Below are 13,181 nucleotides of genomic sequence, written 5' to 3' on the forward strand. Positions count from 1 at the left end.
ACAGTTAAATTTCATATTTTACTTTTCATTTTTTTTATATTTCTCCAAACTACAGCATTTTCCCCAGGCAATTTTGGTTGTAACTATTTAGCAAGCACTATTTTCTTTCTTTTCCTTGACTTTTCGATGAAGTTGATTTAACTTTTATAAAAAAAAATGATTCTTTAACTTTATATATAGCTAAAGGAGACCATAATGAAACCACGTGTTGTAGAAAACCAACACAGTTACTAGATAAATCATATCTTTACCTGCAGAGGAGCATACTTAAAAGAGAAAACACAAAGTAAAAGGGTAGATTATTAGCACTTAGCCCCCACTTCTGCAAAGACTTGCTTAAATCCAATGGCACTATTCAAAATTTAAGCATGTGTGTAGGTCTGATTGGGGTCTTAGTAGAACGATGGGTGCTCTAAAAGTACTGTAGAGACATCAGACTGATGTTCTTCCCATGAATCTTTTTGTTGTATTATAAATCACATCTCTTAAATGTTCAAATTCCATATAGGAGTGGGAAAATTTTTGCTGATCCAAATGGTCAGTTGCAAATCCAAATAGTCAGTTGCAACAATCTCCTTTTTATATATTCTGTTATGCTAACCTAGTTGCACTGTGCAAGCTGGATTTTTGTGAATATGAAATCCTGCTCCATTTCACTTGCACTGTTTGTTTATTTGAAATGTAGAGGTTTTTTTGTTTTTGGTTTATAAAATTTAATAAGAATGGTAGTTTGGCTACAGAATCATGTAAAATGGCTGTCACAGTGAAAACAATTAGTCCAGCTTCATACTTTTCTTACATTAACAAAGTTGGAACTGATTCTAATTACTTTCTATGGCAAAAGAATGGATTGCCATAAAATAAAAGTAGCTTTTTGGCTCAAGCTATTCTTAGAGCTGCCAGAAAAAAATCTGATGAAACAGTCTTCCCACAGAAAATACTATTTTGTTGAAATTGAAATGTTTTGCATGAGTGTGTCGATTTCAATAAAATATTCTATGGGAAAAATTTGACATGATTAGAAATTGAAATAGAATATTTCATTTTGAGTTTCTTGTTTTGTTCCAACCTTCTGGTTTGACTAATATTTATATTATACACTGATATTTAATATTCTATATTTTAACATAGAAGCAAAACATTTCCTTGATGTCAAAACTGAACATTTTCAACAAAGTTGTTTTGACATGTCTGAATTAAAATTTTTCAAAATTTCTGTTCTGTGTAAATTTTTTTGAAATTAGTTTTTCTCCTGGTAGAGCATGAGAATACACGTCAAAACATCAAAATTTCTCATGGCTTGGAAATTCCATTTTTCTGACCAACTGTAGTTTATGATGCCAAAACCCATCAAATTCTGAGCCAAGATAAAGCCTTATCCAGATGCCTAAGTGGAGCAGCCTACTATATATGTACAATGATCCTTTAATAGAGGTTTAATCAGATCCCACAGTACCTTTTTATAGCAAAACTTTTTTTGTTACATTTTTGGTTACATAATTACATTTGTGTCAGACCAAGTCCAGATAATGCATCAGGATTCTTTATATGATCTTAATTAGAATCCAATGTACTGTGTCAAGTTTCAGAAAATATCTAATAGCAATCTGAAAAAAAACAAAATAATGTATTTTTACCATAATACTTTAGCTACTTTCTACTGTGACATACCTTCTGTTGCTGCCCTCTCCTGGCTGACTTAGTGGAACGCCATCTTTAGCTTACTGGGTACAGAACTGCATTTTTTAAGACACTAGTGTTGACTCTACTCATTATGTATGTGATTAGCAGATAGCTGTGGCGTCTGTGAGCGTATGACTATGTCAAATTATATTACTGTTTCATAAAATATATTTGCTGATAGCAGTGTTCTGGATTGGATATGTGGCCAGTTATATGGTACTTGCAATGTTTCTGCAGATCTTTATTGTATCATGAAAAAATGTAGGATTCAAGGCTGCATGCAAAAGAAATGGCTCACTTTACAAGATCCCTATTGTTAGGGCAGGAAGGATCCTAAATGATCCTATTAAAAATAAGAATCTACTGAATGACATTTCAGCCAGAACTTTAATGTGCATCCCTGTCTAGGCAGTGTAGCACATCTAAGAGCAGGAGGGAGGTTCAGCCAGAACTTTTGAATGAGCTAATGTTTTGTCTTTCAATTCACTTTTTTTATATTGGCGTGTTTTTATTTTTGTTGTTTAGAGTAGGTGTTTTCTAGTGTTTGGGAAGTAGAACTCCTGGGTTCTGTACCAAGTCTCTAGTTGATTTTGAAGGTCAAACCATAAATTATTTAACCACTCTGTACATGAGTATTCCCATCTGTAAATTAGGCATTATATGTACAGTGTCTTGGAGATACTTGTGATCCATCAATGAAAAGCTCTGTACAAATGCGAAGTATTATCTTTTTGAAGTGTCTTCCACCGAGTTCTGAATTGAAGTGTATGGGGAAAGTCTGTCTAATGGAGACCTTTTCCATAAAGTTATAACTTCTTCAGTGAGAGGTTTCTAATGGAGGGAGAGAGAGGGCCTGGAGGACTCATAACTGTAGCAATACTACCAAGTGCCTCTTCATTGCCAAAATGGAAGAGATTCTTATTCCTCCTCCTCTCTGCTTTTAGAAGCTAACAGCAGACTTTCACGTGTGTGTGTGTGGGGAACATTTTGTCTCTTTCTTTTGAAGCACTTTGTCATTTCTTTTGAAGGATAGGCTGGTTCTCTGAGATGGCACCAGACATTTTATCCCCCATGTGCTTGGATGCCTGGTTCTTACTCACATGCTCAGGATCTAACTGATCACCATCTGTGGGGTTGGGAGGGAATTTCCCCCCCAGGCCAGATTAGCAGTGACATTTTGCTGTGTCTTCCTCTGCAGTGTGTGGGTGCAGGTCACTTGCCAGGATTATCTGGGTATATCTCACTTAATCATTTCCTTGCCATTGCAGGGGCCCCTGGCATGGTGCACGTCAGTTCTACCTATTGTCTGTCTGTGACACACAGTCTAGTCTATTGCAGGGGTGGCAAGTTTGTAGAAATTTTGGTGGTGCCCAAACTCCATCCCCCCAACTCTGCCTCCCACCTGCCCAAGGCTTTGGAAGGGAGTTTGGGTGACGGAGGGGTACAGAGGGATGGAGTGCAGGGGTGAGGGCTGTGGGGTGTGGCTGCAGATGAGGGGTTTGGAGTGTGGGAGGGGCTCAGGGCAGGTGTAGGGGGTGGGGGCTCTGTCTGGGGCTGTCAGTGGGGGGTCAGGGGTGTGGGAGGGGCTCTGGGTGAGAGTAGGAGTGTTGGGGGTGAGGGCTCTGGCTGGGACTGGGGATAAGGTGTTTGGGGTACTGGAGTGGCTCAGGGCGTGGACACATGGTTGAGGATGCGGTGTGGGGTGAAAGCTTTGGCTGGGGTGTGGGCTCTGGGGTGAGGCAGGGCTGGGGATGAGTTTGGGGTGCAGGCAGGCCGCTGTGAGACAGAGGCCAGAGAGGAGGACCCCCCCAGCTCTTCCATGCCGGCAACAGCAAGCTCTGGGGGAGGAGCCCCCCTTTCCTACTCCCCCCCCCAGCAGCACACTCACCCCCACCACTGTCACTGCATGTGCTTCTAGGGCCTTTCTCAGGTCCAGGAATCTCCCCCACCTCGCCCTTGGTGGGTGCCGGGGGTGCTGCGGGCGCCTCCTCCCCTGCTGTTGCCCCTGACTGTAGCCTCACTGGGGCTGAGGGAGGGGGCTGCCTCCGTGCCCAGCATGGGGCAGGAGCAGTGACTGTGGGCCGAGGGAGGGGCTGTGCTGCTGGAGGGTTCCATTGGAAAAGGGAAGGGTCTGAGAGGGAAGGGCAGGCTCAGAGTCAGTCTGCCCTGGCAGTGGGGAGGGGGGGCACTAGGACCATGCGGCAGCAGTTGCTGCAGGGAGGCAACATGGAGCTTCCCTGAAGAGACAGTGCATCAGTGCCTCTCTGCTCTGGAGCCCGGGAAAGGTGAGGGGGCGTGGAGGCAGCAGGTCGGGGCCCGGGGACACTCGGGGAAGGCATGGGAGGGGGCACAGGTGGGCCCCTGGGCTCTGAATATTGCTGGTGCCCGAGCACCACGTCACCGCCTGTGGTCTTGTGGTTGCTGAGTTTAGTGTGCGGGTGCTGGGTGGTGTTAGCAGCCTGTGATATAAAGGAGATCAAACTAGCTGATCTTGTGGTCCTTTCTGGCCTTAAATACACTGATTCTATGAATGTACCACTCTTCTGGTAATTGAAAGTACTGCCCACTTGAACCAGACTTCAGATGATCCACCAAGAGCTCTGTAATTGGGTAGTCTGCCCCTTAAGGTTAGGAGGGCCTAGGCATCAATCCCCCTGCCATATGGTGTAACCCTTTAAGATTTTGAAAGGTCTAATATATTCAAGAACCTAGGAACTATTGGTGAGAGGAAGCGGTCCCAGGAACAAGTGGTGTTTGGGAGGAAATCCCATCACTGGTTCTTTATGGGCCCTGAGCCCAGCGGCCTCGGAGAATGGGTGAAGCAAGGCTCCCTTCTCACCCAACCAACTGCAGTGAGCTTTGGGAAGGGGATCAGCATGTATGGTGCCTTATCCTTCAGAGCAAAAAACCACTAGCAGGAAAAGGACTACTGCTGCCCCCTCCTAGCTGGAGGGTGAAAGGACTAATTGTGGGAAAGGCACTGTTAGATGGGAAATTGGCTGAGGCTTTGCTTTGGGCTTAAATTACGGCTCCAAGGAGGACAGCTGGAGACTCCTGTTGTAAGGAAAGACAAAGGTGGGGAGGGAAGAAGAGAGATAGGTGAGAGAACAGGGGATGTGTCTGGAGCTCCAGACAGAAGGGCTGCAGTAAGCAGGTCCTCACAGAGTGAAGAAACCAAGAACCTGCCCAAAGCCTGGGAGGGACAGACTGGCTGCATGGCGACACACCCCAGGACAGGAGCCAGGAGGTAGGGTGATCAGATGTCCCAATATTATAGGGACAGTCCTGATATTTGGGCCTTTTCCTTATATAGATGCCAATTATCCCCCCTGCCCCCATCCTGATTTTTCATACTTGCTATCTGCTCACCTACCAGGAGGAGCACTGGCCAGGGAGGAATCACCGGAGAAACTGGAGCTGGACCCAATATCATTGCTGCCCAGAGCTGCACAGGGCTGTGAGTACTGGGGCTTGTGACTTTGTATTGGGAATAAGGAGGGAGGCTGCAGCTATTTAAGTGGGGAGGTTGTTGCTGTGTGTGGCTTTGCAGACAGCGGCAGAAGAGGGAACCGGAGGGGTTTGCTGGGGAAAGTTTACTGGCACCGAAGATGACCAGTAGTGCACAAGAATCCGCATTGGACTGGAACTTTGCCCAGGACTCCTGAACTGTGTGTGCAGAGACATTGCTCGGTGACTGACCTTTTAGACTGGTACCACTAGGCCTGTGGTGAGGACTTCTGTTGAATGTAACTCTGTTTTACATTCTTCCCCCATATTTTTCTCCATCCCTCTGTGAATAAATATTTCCCTTTCCTTTATTCATTGTATTCTTCCTCTGTGTGTGTGTGTGTGTTTACTCTAGGGGGCTTGGAACAGGTGCCCCTAGGGTTGAAAGGACTTTCACCACCTGTGTTCCTGTGCATGCCTTCTCTTGGCCAGAGCTGCCTGCAAAGCAGACTTCGTCTTGTAACTTTAGCACCCTCATGGACATTTTGAACTAATGTAGTCTGGATAGTTGAATGAAAGAACCGGAGTGGCTGCTGTGAGCAAAGTACCTGCAGGCCACAAGGGGGTCTGCTCAATGACAACATCCCATTATGATCTCCAATAACTAATACATTAGGTAATGCTGATTGCATTAGGTCATGCTGATGCAGGAGGACACTCCAGGACACAAGTAGTCTGCCCCACATCTGGCTACTTGGTGACAATAGCTTTCATCATGATAATCAGCATGTCACATCCATGCTGCTGTTAGTGTTGGAATAATGTCCTGTGTTGTGATAGATGCCTTCGTTCTAAGGAACTGCTGTAATCCTAACATGAGTGCAATCTCATATCAATGAGAAATCCAGCCAGAGAGAGTTGTTCCAGCATCCCATCACTTACAGTTTAGTAGTGTTGCTCCGAAGTGGCTGGAGGTGTTGTATGTATATAGGTAAATGGGTAGGCTAATGTCAAACAGGAATTGTATGAAGCATGCTTGAATGAGGCTAGTGTTAACACATGCCACACAGAGAGAAGGCACTGGTTATAAGAAGGCCAAGTGGTCTCTTCAGTTTATTCTCTTATATGACAACAATGATCAGATGACAATGCATGGCTGCATTCTATCTGTGAAATACACTCTTCCCTATTACTTTGCTAAACCACGTTATAGTAACACCGTTCACAAGTAGGCCACGACAGTAGTTTTAGTCTGAAACATATTATACTTGCCAGTGTGAGAAACAATCAGGACAGAAATGTGCTGACTTCCCCCTGACAGTTATACAAGCTAGAAAGGTATTTGAGCTGCTTACTGTATTCAGTACAGGGTCATGATCTTAGAATAGGATATAGTGACATGTGAACAATACTAGTGGTATTTAAAGATTAAAAATGTAAACTAATGGCTTTATTGGCTGTAAAATTTCTTAGAAAATAGCAGGAGGATATGTAGGGAAGTGTACTTATTTATCTCTTCAAATTTATAAATGATAACTAGAGATGCCCAGCCTGTGCCTTGGATGCCATTCTCATCAATGAAAAATCAAAACTTCTATGGTACATCTATGGATCCCATTACAATAGTAGCAGAGTATCACACAATCTTTAATACTCCTCTGAAGCAGGATTGTTTCTATGTGAAGGAACAGACTCTGCCTGTTGCAGAATAGCTCACAGTGAAAACTGTACGTAGATGTAATTGCAGCTAATCTCATACTCATTGTAGTCTTCAGCCCTTTGTTATTCGGGGCGGGGGGAGGAGAGATGAGCATATCTGTAGATATACTACCACAGGCAAGATCAGCAGCTAGATATTGTAACGTCTGTAGAGTGGAGGTAAATCAATTTATTTTCCAATTCTGTGCTACATAATTCCTCTATCTGACTTAAAGTATTTGCACAAACCATGAATTCTTATCCTTGCAAAAGACTACAGCTGGATTTTCTGTAGGAACCCTCTAAATACTAAAAGTGGAAATTATAATAAGATTCATTTTCTTCTTCTCGTTAAGAATCAAGTACCAGTGTTTAACCTAAGACAGTTATGTCTACACACAGTTAATAATTTAAATTTCCTTTTTATGAATAACACTCAAAAATACCCCACTCTTACAGCACAGTAGTTACAATGGACCCTAATGAGACTAACATCACTAACTAGAAATGTATTTCCCGTTAAAATGAAGAATATAACACAGGGCCTAGACCCCAATATATTTAAGACATAACTGTCTTATGTTAGGATATTTGTAATATCTTACAAAACAGATACAGAGATAGCGGCTTCTGACACTGGGAGATCTGTTTTCACGTGGGTTCCCCCTGCTTATTACATTGACAAATAAAACACTTAGTTGTATAACATACCCAATTGTTTCAGCATCCACACTATTGAGCACCTACCCAACTTCAAATAAATAAAACTTCTATATAGGGAGATATACGTATTTTATAGAACTGGAAGGGACTCTGAAAGGTCATGGAGTCGAGCCCCCAGCCTTTGCTAGCTGTACCAAGTACTGATTTTGCCCTAGATCCCTATATGACCCCCACAAGGATTGAGCTCACAAGCCTGGGTTTAGCAGGCTAATGCTCAAACCACCGAGCTATCCTTTCCCACACTTGACAGTGACTGTAGCTGTTTGGCTCACACAATGTCTTTGGGTCAATGGTGTAATACACCTCCTGAAGGCATTTGGCCTCCAGTCTGTAATTCTTTGTTTTATGGTGTTTTTTCCAGTTTCAGTCCCACTGATTTCTTTGTCTTCTCCCTTTAGGGTTGGGCTGGATCTGACTAGTGCTAAACATGGCTGTTAGTTTTGCATCCTGACAGATCTTGCTGCTGGTTGGCCAGGAGCTTCTAGCTTCTAACTAAGGGGCAGGGACGGGGAGTCTTCCCATGCAGGAATGTTTTCCCTTAATGAAGCCTTTCTCACAGCTTCAAAACAGCTACTGAGTATGGCTAACAGCTTCCAGCACACTACAGAGAGTGCAGGATTAGCAACTACTTTGCAGTCCCTCAAGGTTCTATACTGTCATCTTGTCTGGAAATGTTTCCATATCAACCCCCAGAGCAAGTAGAAACAGCTGTAATTATAGCAAAATGTGTTTGTGGCTAAACTAGAGTGGCCATATTTCCCAAAGGGAAAATGGGTCACCACATGGGGTAGCCTGAGCTTTCTACCACCCTGCCACGGGGTTGGAGCCAGCATCATTGCTTGCCTGCCCCCCATGCAAATCTCAGCTGGTGTTACTGCTTGTTTAAGCCCTACCTCTCCTTCCACACACCTTCCCCCCATGCAGGGATAGTACTGCAGCTTGCTGCCCAGATGTTCCTCCACACACACACCCTATTTTTTTTTTTTTAAACAAAAGTGGCATTTCTCCCATTTGCTCTTGTGAACTGATCAAGTTGGGACAGCCAGAATAGGGCTTAAAAAAGGGACTGTCCCGGCCAAAATGGGACATATGGTCACCCTAGGCTAAACACCACAAAATAAGACAAAGTAAAGGGGGTTACACAGGAGTGGGTGATGTTCCTGTTGCATCAAAGTAAATGGAAAGTATAAAGTTTGCATGTGTACAATCTGGATGTGCTCTCTTAAATTGCTGTAGGATGATGCCAGTTAGGGGCATAAAAGTGATAATCTCTCCCAGTATATTCACTGGAAGTAGGAATTGCATCATCAGTCATCCTCACTTTGCATCAGCCGCAATTACTAAGAGCTATGTGGCTATTACTAGAGCTGGTTGAAAAATTTCTGATGGAATATTCTTCTGCTGGAGAATCCTGATTTGATTAAATCAAAATATTTCAATGAGGTTTGAAGCACGATGATGTCTAATGTAATTATAAAAGTGGAAATTATAAAGTTGTAACAATGTTTTGACCTCATTGAAACAAAATGTATCAATAAGGCCAAAATGAAATTTCATCTTGATTCAGATGACACTGCATTTGGAAGTCTCAGAATTTCCTGTGGGATGGAAATTCCACTTTTCAACCTGCTCTAGCTATTGCTGTTATCTGTGTGATGAAACAATTGGTCATCTGGGATTGCTACCACAGAAAATCTGGGCTTCACCCTCTCCTCCACAGCTATATCTCTGACCTCTGTAGAGATCAATTCCTGTAAAGCTGCTGTGGTACCAGAATGCTGAGACATTTTTGTGACATCTCTAATTTTGAGAGATGTAGGTTGTCAAGTTTGTTTGGCAACAAAATACTCAATTTTCACCTTTTTACCCTAAATGGAATATTTAGTGACTTGCTAAGTTCAGGTCAAGTTCTTCATGTCAATGTCCTAGGATAGGTTGACCTTGTTCCAGTTAAGTAGCTAAAAATACTGTATCGATCCTGTCATTCCTTCCATCCAGTAACCAAGAGATTTTAGCTTTGACATTAGTTTAGATCCAGCTCCTTTTCATACCAAGCTTCACAAATAATTTCAGAAGGAAACTTTAGCTTCACTATTACTTTTAAGATGTGACCATGGAATCCAATCTCTCTGAGTTAATGTCTTTGCTGATATTGTCGTTCTCTGAGATGTATCAGTCTGTTTAATTATCTGTCTACTCCTATGTCAATGTCTAGCTAGCTGTCTGGGTTTCAGGACGCAGCAGAAGAGCACAATCAGTCAGTCACCTGTCAGTTCTGCTGGCTGATGCCATAACATGCATTTTGTTGTGCTTGCTCCTTTTGTGGGAGGCCTTGTATATGTGTGTGGCGTCAAAGGCAATGCACAGTCAGTCCCTTTGCTTAGGAAAGCACAGGGACTACTCTTTCCTACTGATCTCAGAGACACAATCTACTTGAAAGGGAGCAGGAAAATGGGACAGCCCTGGCTCCAGTACATCCAACTAGCACTCTGGCTGGGTGTGGAGAACAGATCATGTAGGATAGTGCCTACTGGTCCAGGAGATGTGCTGCCCAACAGCAGGGACATGTAGCAAGTGCACAGCCGAGCACTCTACTCTAAAAAAAAATTCATGAATTTGCTGGTGAATATTACAAACCAAGAACCCTTGTTAGAGCCAGACATGGCAAAAGCAGGTACAGTGCAAACACCCTCACAGCAGTTTCTCAGCATGTAGGCTCTAGGTGTTTTCCAGTGAGTTTCCTAATTGTTTTACAGTGACAGCTAACGTCCCTAATGCATTGAAGTAGCTCCCCATACAACTCCACAAAGCCACTGTTTTCCATCTTAAAACATACCTCTGTCATCAAATGTCTACAAAGCATTTGACCGTGTCTAGGCAGCTGGTACCCTGTAACTGCTGTTTGTTACACTGATGGTAATTAGGGCTGTCTGGAAACAAGGATTCCAGTATGCAAAATAACTTGATGTTTTGGAATTGTTTTTTGTGCTGCATCAGAATGAAACTGAGACCTTTCTGTGTTTGTTTTTTTGGGGGGGGGCGGAAGGGGGAGAAAATAAGGCAAACCCTCCCCCCAAAAAGCCTGTTGACTGCTAGTTAGGGCACTCAGCACTATGTGGGAGACCCAGGTTCACATCCTTGCCCTGTCTGTTTTTAACCTCTCTCTCTTCTGCCCAGTGAATATTTTTAATTACTTATACAAAGTGAAACAGTTCAGACTGACTCAGGTAGAACAGGGACTTAAACGTGGGTCACCTACATCCCAGGCGAATGCCATGGCACTATGACATCAGTCTTTTTCCTGCATCTGTTTGTACCCACCTGATGTCTCTCATCATATACTTACTGTGTAAATATTCTGAGGCATTTTTCTTTGCGTTGAGTGCCTTGTCCAGTGGGGACCCAATCCCTGACAGGGCCCCTAGATATGGTTGCAGTACAAATAATAACTGGGATCAAATTAATCCTTAGTGTAACTCTATCAGTGACAAGGGATACATTTTGCCCCAGACGACTGCTTTGTGTGTTGTGGCCTGTATTTCCCTAGTCTTGGGAAACCTCAGCACAGATGTACCAAGGCTGTTGGAGAGGTTAGAATTTCTTTCCACTAGTTTTTTAGCAGGCTGGAAAGAGGTCTGTAAGAAGGAGGCGCCCTGGCTCCCCGCCGCACCTGAGGGAGAAGAGCCAGAGCAGGCACCTCCTTCGTGGGCGGAGCCAGTACTGCCTGTTCCCGCCCCCCGGAAGTTAAGGGGCGGGACAGGAAGTATAAAAGCCAGGGCCCAGAGCTCAGCTGAGTGGAGGATGCTGAAGAGCACAGACGTGGAGGCCCGAGCTCCCGCTTGGCCCAGCTGCCTTGTGCTCACTATCCAGAGGAGTGCTGGCCGGCCCTGCCGCCGGCCTGGTATCCAGAGGAGCGCTGGCCGGACCTACCTCGGGCCCAGTATCCAGAGGAGCGCTGGCCGGACCTGCCCCGTGCCGGGTATCCTGAGGACCCTCAGCCTGAACTACCCTGTGCCCGCTGGCCAGAGGAGCAGCCAGAGCCTGCTCTCCCCCAGTTCTCCGAGGAACCTATGGTCTGGGACCCACCGGACTGCGCCGACGGAGGACAGGTACCAGGGGAGGGGGAAATTGGAAGTAGCCGGGGGGCGGCTGACAACAGTCAGGCCGCAGAAGGCCCCGAGCCTATGGCCGTGTGTATCGGCCAGGATCCCCACTGACCACCCTGTCAGTGTGTTTCGGTTGGGAGCCTGTTCATCAATAGATAGCTAAGGTTAATTTTCTTTACCTGTAAAGGGTTAACAAGGAACCACACCTGACAGAGAGACCAATCAGAAAACTGGATTTTTTTAAAGCTTAAGGAGGGAATTGTGTGGGTCTTCTTTGTCTTGGGTCTGTGTCTTTTTTTCTGTGTCTCAGCTATGAGCAACTTCTTCTATCTTCTGTTTCCAACTTGTAAGTGCAGGTAGAAAAACATATAGGCTTTTATGTTGTTTGGGTGTATTTACATGTGTGTAACTTGCTGGAATGTTTCAAATTGGATATCTTTTGAATCATACTGTTTATTCATTTTTTTCTTTTAAGCAATTGATCCTGTATTATTGTCATCTTGATACAGATAATTGATTGGTCTTTTTCTTTCTTTTTTTTATATAAAGTTTTCTTTTTAAGTCTTGTTTGAGTTTTTCTCTCAGGGTAAGCTCGACAAGCACAGGGAACTGGTGGGGGGGAAGAGAGATAAATCATCTCTGTTTCTTGTGTTTGGGGTTTGTCTCTTTGTGGAAGAGAGGGACAGGCTTCTGGTATGTGTGATGTAAGAGATTGCATCATACTCTCAAGTTAGCCCAGAGAGGAAAGTCTGGGTGGGGAGGGAGGGGGAAGGGAAATGGAGTATTTCCCTTGCCGGTAGAGACTCAGAGCTTCTGGGTCTTGGGGGTCTCTCCAGGAAGGTTGGGGAACCAGAGGGGCCAAACCCTGGAAATTTTGGATGGTGGCAGCGAGATTAAGATCCAAGCTGGTAATTAAGCTTGGAGGTTCATGCTAAGCACTCAGATTTTGGACGCTAAGGTCCAGATTTGGGAGAAAGGCTTATTACAGAGCCCTACTGATCACCCTGTCAGTGTGTTTCGGTCTGGATCCCCACTGACTGCCTTAGCGGCGACCGCCGCTACCAGGGCCCCGGGCTGGAACGCAGAGGAGTGAGTGGGCCTGCGTTCTCCCTGCCACCCGTAGCCGGGTGGCAGAATTCCCCCTTCACCCAGAACCCCTGAGCTGTGCTACAGTTTGTTTGTTGCCCCGCCCTTCCTAAGGGCCAGGGCTCCTAGACTTTGCTACCGCTCTGCCCTGCCCCAAAGGGCCAGAGCCTGAACTGTTTGGTGCCCCGCCCTGCCCAAGGGCCAGGGCCCCTAGACTTTGTTACCGCTCTGCCCTGCCCCAAAGGGCCAGAGCCTGAACTGTTTGGTGCCCGCCCTGCCTAAGGGCCAGGGCCCCTAGACTTTGTTTGCTCAGCCCTGTGACCAGGAGCTGAGCCTGAACTGTTTGTTGCCCCGCCCTGCCTAAGGGCCAGGGCCCAGGGACCGCGTTTGCTTGACCCTTTAGTACAGGACTGGTGTGGAACCCGTCCCGGTGCCTAG

Source organism: Chelonoidis abingdonii, chromosome 10 (assembly GCF_003597395.2).
Source record: "Chelonoidis abingdonii isolate Lonesome George chromosome 10, CheloAbing_2.0, whole genome shotgun sequence".
NCBI lineage: Eukaryota > Metazoa > Chordata > Testudines > Testudinidae > Chelonoidis > Chelonoidis abingdonii.